Raw genomic sequence first — 15,735 nt, 5'->3', positions numbered from 1 at the left:
AGGGAGATAGTCACAGGTCTTTTAGAGTTCAAAGTTGAGCAATGAAGAGTATGTGAAGGGTTCACACTTGGCAAGCATGCTAAAACTGTTTTTGCAAGTAGAAAACATAGGTCTAAGGAGGTTCTAGACCTAGTGAATTTTCATTGACTTTAGTAGCATGAATCCTAAGAAGTATGTGTTATGCTTATGGATCGATGTCAGTAGCATCAATCCTAGGAAGTATGTATTAAGTTTCCTTTATTGATGCCTTCTTTTGGATCTACTTATTAAAGACCAAGGATGAGGTCTTTAATAGGTTTTAGGAGTTAAAAGCTCTAGTTGAGCATTGGAGAGGGAAGAGGATTAGAGTCTTGAGATCGGGAAAGTGGGGTGAGTATACTTCCCTGGAGTTCAATGCTCTAGTTGAGAGTTGGACGGGGAAGAGGATTAGAGTCTTGAGATCGGTAAATGGGGGTGAGTAAACCTCCCAGGAGTTTGGGGGTTTCTACAAAGAGGTAGTAACCAAGAGGGAGCTCACTATTCTATACAACCTTAGACATTGAACGATGCTTAGGGGTATGTTGAGACTCCTAGGAGCACATTTACAGAGAGTAGATATTTCAATGAGTTTTGAATTACATGGCATTGATGAGCAACATCATAGATTAGAGCCTTCTAGCTTTTAGGAGGCTATAGACTAGAAGGTTTGGTGGGATGTCATGATGGAGTGTAGCTCCATCATGAGAAATGATGTGTGGGAGATAGTGCCAAGATTGGAGGGGAAGTTAGTAGTGAGTTCCAAGTGGCTCTACACAATCAAGCATGTTGCAGATGGAAACATCGAGAAGTTTAAGGCAAGGTTTGTGGTGAGAGGGTCCTTCTAAAGATAGTGAGTAGACTATGATGAAACATTTACTCTTACCAATCACTAAGTACACTTCCATTAGAGAAATTGTCTTTAGTTTCATTTATGGGATGGGGCATATACTAGATGGATGTGAAAACAACTTTTCCTTAATGGAATAACTAGGAAAGAAGTGTACATAAATCAACCCTATGTTGTAGGGGAGTCCCTCCCCTCGAAGTGTGCTTCTTGAACACTCCCTTCTTGAATGTTGAATGTTCTCCTTTCAAGCACTTTCCCATTTCTCCTTCTCAGTCATTCTATTGCATGCAACAAGTTATTATCAAAATTCAACAAGATGGGTGTGTTAATGTGGTATATTCTTTAGGTTCCATTTTCAATTATGATGGTGGTGTTTAGAGGCCATCAAAATATTAGTGAGCATGAGAAGGAACTAGAAGTAGATGGCACATGCCATGGAGGGGGTGAAGAAATGGAAGGGGATGATGATAATGAAAAATGACAATGGTGATGGACAAAAACTCAAAGAGAGCTCAACACCATTGTGGAAGTATGTGATAAAGTTTGGGGGAGGGAAAGGGGTTGGTTGTGCTCGCATTGTCATAAAAATTACATAGGTTTCTATACACGTGTGAGAAACCACCTCTACAGGTTTATGACACAAAGTTAAGAATATAGGAGTGAAAACCTATGAGCATGGCCAATCAAAGATATAAACAAATACAAGAAGGAAGAGGAGGCCCAACAAATTAAATCCAAAAGGTCAAAGGTTGAGTATGAGAGACAAATCTAGGCTCACAAAGAATGTTTGGTGGTCAATCCCCATTGACCCATGCTAGTGGATTCTTGCTTGTGCATTCAAGGCATAGAAAAATGGCATATTTCCTTGACCAAGGTTGTAGGGATGACGTAGATGGAAATTTTTAGGTGTCTGTATGTATGTGGTGTACCATTCAATGTTTGTCGCCATAAATTGGTACAAGCCATCAATGGTTCCCCTAAAAGATGCAGGAGCCTTGCGTATGACAAAGCCAGAACCATGGGACTTGATAGGGAAAGAGCCAAAATCCATAGTGCTCTAGGAAATTTACAAATAATTGGAATGAATATGGGGTATTCATTGTATTTGTTGGTTAGACAATTGTTAAAGGCAGACCAATAATAAATATTTTTGGTGTTTCTAGTAGTGGTGCAATCTTCCTTTCAACGCATGGCTACTCAGATTGTTACAAGAGTGGTATTGATATTGTAGAACCCTTAATTAAATCCATTCAAGAGATTCAATCATATAGTGTCATTCAAGTCATCATTGATAATGCTACTAATTGTAAGGGAGTAGGAGTAGCATTTAAGGATATAGACCCTAACATATTTTGTTTATGGTGTTTGGTTCACACATTGAACCTTTTGATGCATGATATTAGTAGGATGAAGGACAATGATTTTAAATGGATTGTTGAATTGCCCAAGAGAGGGAAGGAAATGATAAAATTTGTTAGCAATCATAGCGTGGCACACAACATTTTCTGCAATCACTATAAGTTGGAGCTACTAAAGATTGCAAAGACTATATTTGCTAGCTATTACCTCACCTTTAGGTGCCTTTTGAAGGTAAGATATGCATTGGCTAGTATGGTCTTAAGTGATTTATGGTAGGGTTTGAAAGATAGGGCTACATTTGCATTTGATAGACATTAATTCCATGAGGTGGAGGGCATAATGCTTGATGGTTAGTTTTGGAAACAAGTTTGGTAACTTCTACAGTTCACCAAGCCCATTGATAGTACGACTCAATTTGTAGATACATACCAGTTAGTGATTGGGGAGGTGTATGAGTGTAGATGGATAACATGTCAAGACAAATCAACAACATTGTTGAGCTAAGATATGTGATATTGGATGATCATATCCATAAACATGTGGTCGTAAGGTCAGATAATCTAAATGTTCCACTGCATGCCCTAGCATATATCCTTACACCCAAGTATCATTCTTCATCTTGGTTGGTCCAACTAGCACTTGGGGTTGGGGTTAGGAGAAAACCCCACACAGATCTGGAGATACAAAATGGGTATATGGTTGCATTAGACATGTTGGTCCTTGATGAGGAGGAGCGCGATGAAGTATGAAGCCAATTGAACAAGTACATTTGTGAACATAAAGTTTTTGCTAGCATGCAATTGAAGATTGATATAGCTTGAATCCTATCGAATGGTGGAACGTGTATGGTAGTGAGGGTGCTTTCATAGGTTGTCAACACTTCTTTTGTAGAGAGATTTGGAGCACCCATAAGTTCGTCCATAGTGTGAAGAGAAACAATATAAATGTAGATTAGGAAGAAAGCTTGGTTTGTGTGCACTACAACTTAAGGTGGTTGTCCCATTATTATGACGCAATGAAGAATGATAACATATATGACTTTGGATAACAATCCATAGGAGGCTTATTTGCAGGATGAAACTCTATTTTAGAGCGCTTGGGTGATTATGATGGTGATCATATTCATGGAGCAAACATGACACCCCAATCCACTAACAAGTTTCCAGATGTGGGAGCTTTTCCTTTAGCTTCACAACATCCAGAATTATGTGGGGGCCATGAAGTTGCTGATCGGTTTCCATGAACACTTCCATATACTCCTTCTCCTCTTCTTCATAGATAATGGGAAAAAAACTAGAAGTTTCTTGTGGCAAGAGGAAAGCTTAGCATATTATAGATATTTTTTTTTTCCTGTTTAAAAGTTGTCTCTAGAACTTAGTACTTTGTTTTTATTATGGCTTATTTTGTAAACATTATATGATAGTTTAATTTTGAACATAGAAGCTACCTTTTAAATGTTGATTGAATATTACAACTCTTTGGTAATGAATATGATGCACAATTTCATGTTGCGGTTGATGTTATTTGATACAACTTGTTGATGACAAATTTTATATGTTGAAACTTGAAGGTTGATGATTGATCATTTGATGACAATGTTATAACTAATAAATGATTGATGTTATGTGTACTAAATGGTTGATGCTTTAATGATCATCATTAATCTAGTAGTTAAATATATGTTTTCATGTTTTATGTAGTTTATTAGGCATTCTGCATGCTTTATTTGAATATATATTCATTAAAATATATTAAAATATGTATTATATGAAAGTCACTCTTGAAATGCTCCACTCTTGGAAGCTTTTTGAAAAATGTGCTTCTCACTCTTGATCTCGCTCTCACTTAACACTCTTGCTCTTGCTCCCACTTTTTGCGTCTACTCTTTCCCAATAGCTTTGGAGCAGCCTCATGGATTTGAAGGAAATGGGAAGGTGTTCCTGTTAATTTTTCTTAGGGCTATATTGTTCTTTGCTTTGATAATTGCATTTCATTATTTCCATATAGAATTTACCCCATAGCATCATATCATTATTCATATTTACATCATTATTCAGTAACATATGCAACTATGTAGAAAGAACAATATCATCATCAATGTTGTAGAACATAAAGGAACAATAGAAGAAGAACATTCACACATAGAGATACTAGGATTGGTCGGAGACTAGGGCAAAACCCACCATGGGGAAAACCCTTTCAAATTCTTCTTCTTATTAGATTTTCATTGAATGATTCAACAAAAGAGAGTACAATGATCCATATCTTCAATCATAACCCTATCTAGCAAAAACAACTAATCAACATCCATAAGATGAACCCAAAGAAGCTAATAACCAAAAAATCTACTTCTGATACATGCGGTCAACTGTCATTGACTGCGGTCAACTACCGAATACTGCGGTCAACTGACGAAAACTTCGGTCAACTGGAGAATTCAACCTTTAGGTCCCAGTCGCAAGGAAGATGTGTCATGCATGCAGCTGAAAGGCTTTGGTCGAAATTTCTCCATGACATGCCTGCGACTATAGTCGAAATTTTTTTATGACATGCCTGCGGCTGAGACCCAAACCCCTAAATGCGAGCTTCAGATCTGCAATTTCGGACTTGTGCCAACCAATCTCAACGAACTTGCCTCAGACCTGTGCAAGCCAAGCCAAAGAAGAGAACAAAAGAATGTCTCATGATCATGTCCAAATGAGGTTGAATTCACTTGTATTTATAACCTTCCAAGGGTGTCCAATTTGTTTTAGGGCCGATCTGATCAAATATGCATGTGTGGGATTTAATTTAAAAATACACTTTCCCTTGTCCAAATTGAGCACTTTAATAGTCAAAATTGGTCCTCTTGAAAAGAGGAATCTCATCCCATGGTTGGAATTTGTCACTAAGCTGCCAAATTAACACTCCCTCTCAGCTAGGGAGAAATTCCAACTGCATCATGTAATCATCGCAAGTATCCTATCATCAAATCATATCTTGTCTCAAGTATCTCATCATTAAATGTCGTCACCATTCATCTTGGTTCATCTCTTCTTATTCATGCTTATCTCTTGATTGTCCCTACTCATATGCTGAACATTCTCGAATCTAAAAGAAGAAGAATTTGATATTAGAGGGGAGCCTAAGCTACCACCCTTTATCATGCCAAAGAGCACATCTTAATCCAAAACAATATCAGGCAGCACATCTCAACCTGAATCTACATCAGGGAGCACATCTCAACCTGAAATCATTGCCAGTGGGGAGCCCAATGCTACCACTTGGGAAACATCATATAGCTTATCCTCAGGGAGCCCAACTCAACCTGGAACCACATCGGGGAGCTTAGTCTCAAACCGGAACCATATCAAGGAGCACATCTCAACCTAAAACCTCATGGGGGAGCAAAACATCTTCAACCCCATATCGAGCAATAGGTGATGTAGGGGAGCACATCTCAACCCATCCTATTGCTTGCCGATCAATGACCCTCAACTGTCATGTGGTAGAACACCTGCATCATAATCTGAGCTGGGGTGAGATACCCAAAGGTAAGGATCACACACCCCCAAGCCTCCTCAACCCGTTGGCCAAACGGGGAGGGACAATCCTAAAAAGCCCGACTTGTGGGTATGATGCCAATTGGGGTATACTTTGCTAGACCAAGATAGGGGGAGATACCTAACTTGCTAAAATAGACAAGGATCACACACACCCTATGGGTGACAATAGGGGAGATACCTGACCCGCTGCAAGAATAGGGATCACGCACACCTATTTTCTAGAGTTCCCTCAACCCTAGGAGCCTTCCATCTCAATTCCACACCCTGGGAGCTCAGAGAGGGGGGGAGGAGCGCTGGCTCAGTGTTGTGAAAATTTCAAAACTGAAATCCTATTGCAGCAACTGGGATTTATTTTTCTGATTGTTAATTATTTTAACAATTTATCTACTACAACAAATATCAAATAAATCACACTACAATCTTCACAAATAAAATTGCGGAAATAATAGCGTTGGAAACTGAGAAAATACTAGCACACACATAAAAATGACATCGTTATTATTGGACAAATGTCCTCAGAAAAACCCAACTTGGGAAAACCGGTGCAACAACTGAGGGTTTTTTATTATTAAGCAACAGCGAAATTCCGAGTACAATTTATGGATGCCCAACTGGGAATGCAATCGACAAGTATCTGACAAAAATAATTAGAGAGAAAATTCTTTCACCCCACAAGCAATCCTGACACTGGCTTCTATAGGAAAACTGGCCATCCAAACCCCAGCGAAGGCCCTCTGTGTAATCCCTGCATTGCCTCTCACACATGTGGCTTGAATCTAACTCTGAGCTAGCCATCTATCGTGCCTCTACCGCTGGCAGTGACTCTCCGGCCCACCGGAAAACTTTCCTGGCCTTTGGAAACTTTTGACCTCCTTCTTAGCTATAAATCGAACTGCTCTGCTTCAGCTATTGCGCAGTCCTTGCGCTGCTTCTGCGTGGATTACTTTTGTCACTTATTGCTGCCTCTCCCGATCTGGAAAGCTTCCTCCGGATCACTGCCCCTGCCCCTCTCTGTCTCTGCTTCAATCTTTGGCTCTCCGACAAATACTGCTGCTCTCTGGAAATCGATCTGCCAAGGAAATCGAACTGCTGGTATGTTTTTTCCAAGTGCCCATCGACTTCTTATAATCCTCTGTTGGGACTCCAACGACCAAGATTAAATCTTAATCAAGGGCTAGGATCATCTTGAAGTCAATCCATGTGAGTTTCTAGACTATTCTTACCTTGACTTAATTAATTATGATTAATTAACCAGTTTTCCTAAGTTTAGACTTAGGAAACATTAAAAAATAGGCTAGTAATCTAATTAAGTCATCTCTAGGTGGAATTTCCAGAAACGGTTTCTGGGTTTTGGAGATCTTATGTATTCTAGTCCTTGCACCAAATTTCGTGGGTAGAACACATTCGATGCTACAAAAGCTAACACTCCCTCTTAGCGAGCACTGTGTTCTAGTGCTACACACCCTGCTACAACACTCTGTCTTGGTATCATCTCAAGTCACGCTGTTGATGTCTGGCAAATGTGACTACCTGCCACTGCCCGCCAACAACTGTGCAACTCTGATGTTGCATCTGTGCTGCTGCTGACCCTGTTGTATTGCTGCCAACATTGCATCTGCGCTGCAACTTCCTCTCATTTGTTGTTGCTGCAACTGCAACAACTGCAACTGAGAAGCATCCGAAATACCGAATCCACTATGATCAGTGTGATGCGTCTGTCACTTGAGTCTCTGAATGCTACTAGCCTCTGCACTGTCACTGAAGAATCTATGCTGTTGCTGACTCTGCACTGTGCCACTCTGCACTGTTGTCAACTCTGCACTGTGCAACTCTGCACTGTTGTCAACTCTGCATTGCGTTCTCCAGCATCTGACTGCAACTAGTTTGTAACTGTCACTCTGGAATTTGATTGCATCTCCTGACACTGATCCATCCTTCTACTGAATACTGTGGGCCCTCGTAGTTAGGTAATGATGCATGAGGTGGACTCCTCAAGGACCCTACCCAAATCTGTACCTCTCTGTGGCTACAACTCAAAGTCACCCCACCTCACTCTTGGAGGTATGGTTGCCATCATCGCGAAGTCTTCCTCCAACTTGGAGGACAACTTGTCGATCTTAGCTGACGTTGCCTTTTGGTCTTGCTTCTCTTGCTTGTCCTTCTTCCTGAGAGGACATTGCGTGCTATAGTGACCAACTCACCACATCTGAAGCACTTGACCTTTGACCGGTCCTTCTTCTTCTTCCTCTGCTCTCCCTACCCTTGACTGGGACCCTTAGATGCAAGGGCCATATTATCCTCCTCCTTCACCACCTTCGATCCACTGCTACTGCTGCCATTCATGGAGCTCTTTAACAGAGCTCGCCTCAAATTCTCCTGCTGCAAATCGGCCCACATTCTGTCCCATCTTGGCAAAGTGTCTCTGCCCAATATGCTTTGGACAAACACTTGCCAATCCTCAGAGACACTGTTTAGTGCCAATCGCACTAGCTCTGATGGTTGAGGTGCTGCCCCAACAGTTGCAAGTTGTTCCCGGGCCTATTAAATTCTGGCGAGGAAGGGATCTATGCCTTCTCCCTTCTGCATCTTGATGCATCTCAACTTTTCTTCCAAGAACATCTTGCACTGCTGGGAAGAGAGCATCCCACATTTCCTTGGTTGTTCCCTTGTCTGCCACATGTGAGACTATATGATCTCGGACTCCATCCAAGATCAACCGCTTTGCCCTTTCCATCTCCTTCCTGTATTCTTTTTGCTGATCCGCATCTTGAAGAACTGCCACCACATTCTATGTGTAGGCTTTTAGGCCATATTCATCTAGAAGGAAAGATATCCTGACCTTCCAGATGACATAGTTGGAAGCTCCATCCAACCTATCTTGATCTGTAAGCCCTACTGTGGCCATCTCAAAAATTGTAGAAAACTCCATCTTTCCCTCTGCTTGGTTGCTGCTCTGCTACTCACACTCCCTTCTGGAATGCACAGATCTGCTAGCTGCTACTGCCAATCTGCCTGGAAAATCGAACTTTTGAGACTCGAAGTTCCCTGAGAGAAATTTTCCCTCTGTTGTGTGTGCTTTTCTCTTCCACCCGATGTTGGTTCTGTTATTGCAAAACTGTCTGCGCCCAACCAAGGAATCTGTACAGCGAAAATCTGAGTTGCTGCTGCTCCCTCTAACTTCTGGAATCACTACCCCAGACAATTTGACTTTTTTGCCACCCTGCAACTGAAAATTGAACTGTTGGCCCAACAATTTGGCCTGCCTATCAATGAACTGCACAGCCTCTAGGAATTTCAGCCTGTTGCTCCCTCTGAGCAACGAAATTCTCTCCTTCGCTTTTGAGCTTCCCGTCTGATCACTTACGCTTTGATACCATGTGAAAATTTCAAAACTGAAATCCTATTGCAGCAACTGGATTTTTTTTTCTACTTTTTAATTATTTTAACAATTTATCTGCTACGACAAATATCAAATAAATCACACTACAACCTTCACAAATAAAACTGCGGAAATAATAATGCTGGAAACTGAGAAAATACTAGCACACACACATAAAAATGACACCATTATTTTTGGACAAATGTCCCCAGAAAAACCCAACTTGGGAAAAGCGGTGTAGCAGCTGAGGGTTTTTTATTATTAAGCAGCAATGAAATTCTGAGTACAATCTATGGATGCCCAACTAGCAATCTAATCAGCAAGTATCTGACAAAAATAATTAGAGAGAAAATTCTCTCACCCCACAAGCAATCCCCACACTGGCTTCTACAGAAAAACTGGCCGTCCAAACCCCAACGAAGGCCCTCTGTGTAGTCCATGCACCGCCTGTCACACGTGTGGCTCGAATCTACCTTTGAGCTAGCTGTCTAGCCGCCTTTGTTGCTGGAGGTGAATCTCCGGTCCTCTGGAAGACTTTCCCGGCCTTTGGAAACTGAATCGACATCCTTCTCAGCAAAATCGAACTGCTCTGCTTCAACTACTGCGTAGTCCTTACGTTGCTTCTGCGTGGATCACTTTTGTCACTTATTGCTGCCTCTCCGACAATTACTGTTGCTCTCTGGAAATCGATCTGCCAAGGAAATCGAACTGCTGGTGTGCTTTTTCAAGTTCCCATTGACTTCTTCTTATAATTCTCTGTTGGGACTCAAACGACCAAGGTTAAATCTTAATCAAGGGCTAGGATCATCTTGAAGTTGATCCGTGTGAGTTTCTAAACTATTCTCAGCTTGACTTAATTAATTCTGATTAATTAACAAGTTTTCCTAAGTTTAGATTTTCGAAACATTAAAAAATAGGTTAGTAATCTAATTAAGTCATCTCTAGGTGGAATTTCCAGAAACGATTTCTGGGTTTTGGAGATCTCATGTATTCTAGCCTCTACACCAAATTTCATGGCTAGAACACATCCGATGCTACAAAAAGTAACAAGTGTGCTCAATCAACGATGCTCTCTATAGATCAGAAATATATCATCGTGCTCATATATGGTAATCATCATGTCTCAATAGCAACAGTCTCTTGTTCATATAGGACATCAAATCAAGTATTATATTAGAACAAATATATATATATATATATATATATATATATATATATATATATATATATATATATCACAAAAAAGATACCTTATTCATCCTACGCAGCAACCACAAGCCTAAGCTTGTCTCATATGGCAACACTGTCTCAATATATGAAGACATCTCAGTCCCAACAATATACATGATTCTCTGCCAATCAGATCCCACTCATTATTATCGCCATGTATCACTGTCATATCCAGAACCTGTTCAAAATAACTTTCTAAAGAGTTTCTTCAACTTGCCTCACAACAACCATGCCAACAATATTATTATCAACCTCGGCCGTGCGTAACACTACAAAATTTTCATCAAAATATCATGGTAGATTTCATATTAAATGAGCACCTAGATGTGCTTATCTCATCTATATTGATCCTAATCACCATCAGTACATCCATGCAATCACATATCATAGGAAGAATATCTCAGATCAAAAATTGATCGTCCCATGCAAATATCTCAAAGGGTGCTTGGCGGAAACTCAACGTGTATGAAGCAACTCAATTAGGTTTTATGCAACATATATACATATACATATACGGATGGGTGTTCACATGGAATATCAATGCTTCAATCAATCATTGTTTGCCAAGTCAGGTTCAACAATATCTATTCATAACTTCTTGAAATTCAATTGGAGTGTCCAAGGATTCACATTTCCGCTTTCTTTAATAACTTGAAAATATCTTTTCCCAACTTCAGAATGTAATTCATCATGCCATGATTCTTCATTTCGAACTTCAGAGGCCATCTCCCTCTTAGTTTTATCATCAAAGGCTCATTACCTGTTAATAATAGACTATTAGTATATAAAACCAAAATCAAAGTCATACCTTGGACTATTATTGAAATAGAGGTTTGGATTTGCACATCTTCTTGGCTTCGTGGGGCAACTATCAATGCGGACATACCAGGCTCAATATAGGAAAGCACAATACCCGTTCGTGTCGCAGAATTGGGTAAATGTCACGAGGGTCTATAACAAATGGGTATTCCCCCTTTGAGGGTTGAATTTGTAAATATCTGATGTAGAAATATTTTAGTGCATGTTCCCTCACAATCAGAAACCATGGCTAAAGTATTTGAGGGTGGAAAAATAATTAATCCCCTCTTGCGCCAATTAATTCTTTTTTTTGGCAAAATAAAAATTAAATCCTAAGTCAGAAAATTAATTAATTTAGAGTAAAAAAATAATTTCTAGAGAAATTAATTTCTCCAAGTGGAAAATGACCAAAAAAATTCGTGGGTCATGAAGAAGTCAATTTTTGGAGGTCCCCCACCAAGGCAAAAATAGTTTTTTCAAGAAAAATTGAGCCCTTGGACTTTGGTGGTTAAGTCAAAGTCAAATTTTTGAGGAAATTAATCCAAAATATTTTTTTTGGATTAATAAAAAATGGTTTTAATGAGAAATTCGAAAATTTCTCAAAAATAAATATTTTCAGCGACAAAGATTAAAAGTTGATCTAGTATTTATTGACGCTCGAGATTATTTGACGGGGATCAAGCCAACTAGTCGTTATTTTCCACTTTGAGGGATTTATTTATAAATTAGAAGCCATTTGCTTCTCAAATCACAATGATAGTGACTCTGGTCTAAATGTAATTTTGTAATGTTGGTGTGAAGCCACTGTTTTGCTGGGAATGTTTGAAATTCATAATAAAAGACTTTGGGGTTCAGTTCATGGTGTCTTTGTCTCATTGATTTGTGGTACGTGCTGGGTATGTGCTTTCCTATATTGTGCTTCAATATTATATGAATTGTTATTTCATTTGTAGATGATAGGAACATTCTATTGGTAAGTTTTGGGTTTATCTTAGGTGATCTGATTCATTATATGATCTAACAATCTTCTCTTAAGAAATATATAGAGTTTGCAGGTTCCCCGACCCTTGGGCTCCAAGTTCACAGACTGTGGGCATATGCCGACCTTGTTTGGGCTTCAGGAAATTTATGTGGTTTTCTTACTTCGCTAAGGCTGTGGTTAACATTTATCTTTTGAAATACATCAAGCTATTGTCATTATCACAAAAAAATATTCTTCAAGAATCTTTTCAAGCATTGTATATTTCTATATTTTGTAAAATAATCTTTTGTAGAATAATTTTTTCTAACGTTTGTTTTGTAGCGATTTGGGGTTTGGGGTTTATTTTGAATTTTTGCATATATTGGGGTTTTGGGTATTTTATTTTTCATTTGTGCAGGTGAGATCCAAGCCTACTCAAGAAGATTTGCTGGGTTAGAGCTAGATCTAGGCCCTTGAAGGTAAGATCTAGCCTCTAGAATTTTTGCAGGGTCAACATCAAGATATTTTGCAGCGATTTGGGCGAATATTGAATATATGAAGCAAAATCACAATTTTGGCGAGGGTTTGTAATTTTTTTAGGGCCTCAAGGCCCAACGTCCTCCTCTACCCTAGTTGTCTAGCCTTTCCTAGCCTAGCCGTCTAGCCCTAGAGTCCTTTTTCTTGGCCGCAGGCCCTTTAAGCCTTGCGACAACCCTTCCTTGGCCTCTGAGGCCTGGCCGTAGGCCTTTTGGATCCTCCCTATCCCCTCAGCCTCCTTCCTTATCCCTCCGCTCAACCTTCTCTTCCTCTGCCCCCCTCTTTCTCCCCTTCGCTGTCCTCTTTTCTCCCTTTCCCTCCTCTTCTGTGGGCTTCCAGCCCCTCCTTGACCCTCTTGTCACTAAGCCACAGCCTTCTTTGGCTTGCGACAGCCTCTTAGAGGCTCCTCCTTGGGTGCCGCAGGCCTCTAGGAGGCCTTGGCCTTGGGCCGCAGCCCTCTAGTGCCTCTCCGCCCCTCCCTTAGCTTAGCGGCAGCCTTTTCAAGGCTTGCTGTGAGGCCCCAGCTGCAGGCCTATCTAGGACTTTAGCCCTAGCCGCAGGCCTAAGAGGCTTCCTTCCCCCTCTCTCTAGCCTTTCCTGTTCTCTCTTTGCCTCTGTGGTGATTTTTCAAATTCTGGTCTGATCTTGGTGTGTTTTGCAGAGATTTGGAGTTCAATTTTTGTGTTTGCAAGTGCTCCAAACCTCCAATACTTGGAAAAATTTTGGCAAGTGGGCAAGTTTCTTATAGGCCTAAGGCCATTGATTTTCCATCTCTAAACCCTCTACTTATCTCGGTTTTGCTACAGCAGTCTCAGCTCTTCCTAACAGTGATAACAAACACATCTAAGTGGCATAAAATTAATTGATAACTATCTAGCACATTGACCAGTCACTTAAGCTTTTTTGGCATAGATCTACAAGTTTTAGTTACTGTCATCTATTCATAATAAGTATGATATAACAGTGGTATTTGCGTCATAAGAGGGCTAACTCATTCATAAATTTGGTCTTGGCAAAGTTGGTCTGACATTTGAGTTCCTATTGCTCATTTTTGGCAAGCATATGTATCTCATTTGGCACCTGAAAGAGCTCTAAAACTTAAGTAATCTACTGTTGTCATAAAGGTCATTAATTTGCTCATTTGGTAAACATTGGAACATAAGTAACATAAGCGATTTCCATGCTCACACTCAATTGATAATAATTGTTCCTTGTTTCATGGTTTTATATGCTATTGTGAAGAAGATTGCTAGTATTGATTATTTGGAATCTAATATTGTGTTTTCTTGTGAGTTTTTCATGATCTATAAAGTCATAAGTTTGCACTCATAAGTTCACTCCCTAAAGCACATAATCTAATAATTTTAGTTGCCTAGTAAATCTAAGAGCTCATTGGATATTGATATCTATTGTCTTTGGCATAAGAACTTTGGCAAATATTGCTTTCATTATTGTAATTATTGATTTGTGAATGATAATTTTACATTGTCAATAAGGATCTAAGAATAATTGGCATTGAGGAATCTAATTGTCATTGGCATTATCTTGGAAGACTCCTAATTAGCATTGATAATTCTATTGTCTATCTCTTGACGAATCATTTGCTAGTTATTCTAAGTGGATAAGTGCTCTTGTCTCTTTACTTGGTTAATATCTTTATCTTGAGCATATTGGTGATTGATTGTATCATGGGTATCTCTTGTTGTTAAGATTGCTTTTCCATTCATTAATTGAGTACTCTTGTCATAAGATAATCAATACCAAGTACTTAACATAAACAATCTTAACTCAAGACTCACGCATAACTTTGCATCTCATCCTAAAGACTAGTCTTGCATTAATAACTTACCTCCAAGCATAAGCTTGGTTGATAGAAATAATAGGACCACCTTTCTCATCTAGCTTGAAGAGCCTAGCACCTCTTTAGTGGTTAACACGGTGACCTTGCAGTTATCAGAGCCACAACCTCTGTAGCGCTGGACGCATCGGGTGGTTAGTACCTAAGGGGAGGTATCGTTAATCAAGCCTTCACTTGCTTCCCCTTGGCCTATTTCTCACAACCTACTCTAAAGACTAGCTTCAAAATAGTTAATAGGAAGGATACACCTAGAATAGACATTTAATTAAATATAACCAAAATCCTTGCATCACACCTAGGTCTTAGGATTTGCATAGCATATAGGATAGTTAAGCATTCAAGCAACGGTTGTTCATTTGGTTACTTGGTCTTTAATCACTATAAAACAAGAAATTGACTCTATAAGGCACTAGTCTCACATCTAAATCTAATTTAATCTGTAAATCTGGCTGAATTATCCAAGTGGCTAGGCCATTCAACTGTGTCTCTTGGACTTGTTGGTTTCCAACAAGTCTTGCATTTCTATCTTCCATAGGGACTACCCCCCATAGCCTGTTGTTGGGAGACAACTAGAATGGAGAGGTTGGTGATCAGAGTGACAACCCACAACTTGAGTCGTTGTCGCACCGTCCCTGTACAATCTGAGCGACAACAGGGTCATTGTCCAACTTGATAGTAGCGAATATCCCACAACTATGCATTTTGGTAGGAAAGAGCATATTCAGCTCTGCATGTGTGCAATCTTCCAAAATTTTGTATTGTTATATATAGATAATACAAATGAGTGTACATCGCAGGAATCTTCTTTATACTTGCATGCTTGCTGTCCCTTTTGGGTTTATATTCTTGTGTGTGAGTTTTAACTTTTCGCATTGCTGTTTTGTGGTCATATCACATATGACCATGAGTAGAACTGATTAGGTTGTATTGCGTGCCAACATATTTTTTTTTCTATCTTTATGAAGCTGTATTAATGCTGGGTTACGAGAAACCGATCCCTAACTATTTGTATGCCAAACCGCGCACATGTTTTCTATGACTTGTCTGTATACACTTTTGTGAATTTTCTTTCTCTTGCAACTTCTTTGTGCTTGAAATTTTCAGTTGGGCAGTTTAGCCTCTTTAATTGCTAACTGCCACCATTTTTTCAAAAACTTAGAATTAAGTAGCAAGGGGTGGAGGATGTCTGCTTTATGTTAAGGA

The 15,735-nt window shown here is 39.6% G+C and overlaps 1 protein-coding gene across 2 annotated transcripts in view; it reads left to right on the top strand.

Annotated features, from left to right (window-relative positions):
• Window positions 1–15,735, top strand: part of LOC149168690 (uncharacterized) — a 342,439-nt gene that overhangs the window by 24,370 nt on the left and 302,334 nt on the right. The window lies entirely within an intron of this gene.

This window comes from Pinus tabuliformis, chromosome 4_2 (assembly GCF_031772625.1).
Source record: "Pinus tabuliformis cultivar Carrire ecotype Pingquan chromosome 4_2, CPIR1, whole genome shotgun sequence".
NCBI lineage: Eukaryota > Viridiplantae > Streptophyta > Pinopsida > Pinales > Pinaceae > Pinus > Pinus tabuliformis.
The sequence above is the reverse complement of the archived record's forward strand: the minus strand, read 5'-3'. Positions and strand labels throughout refer to the sequence as shown.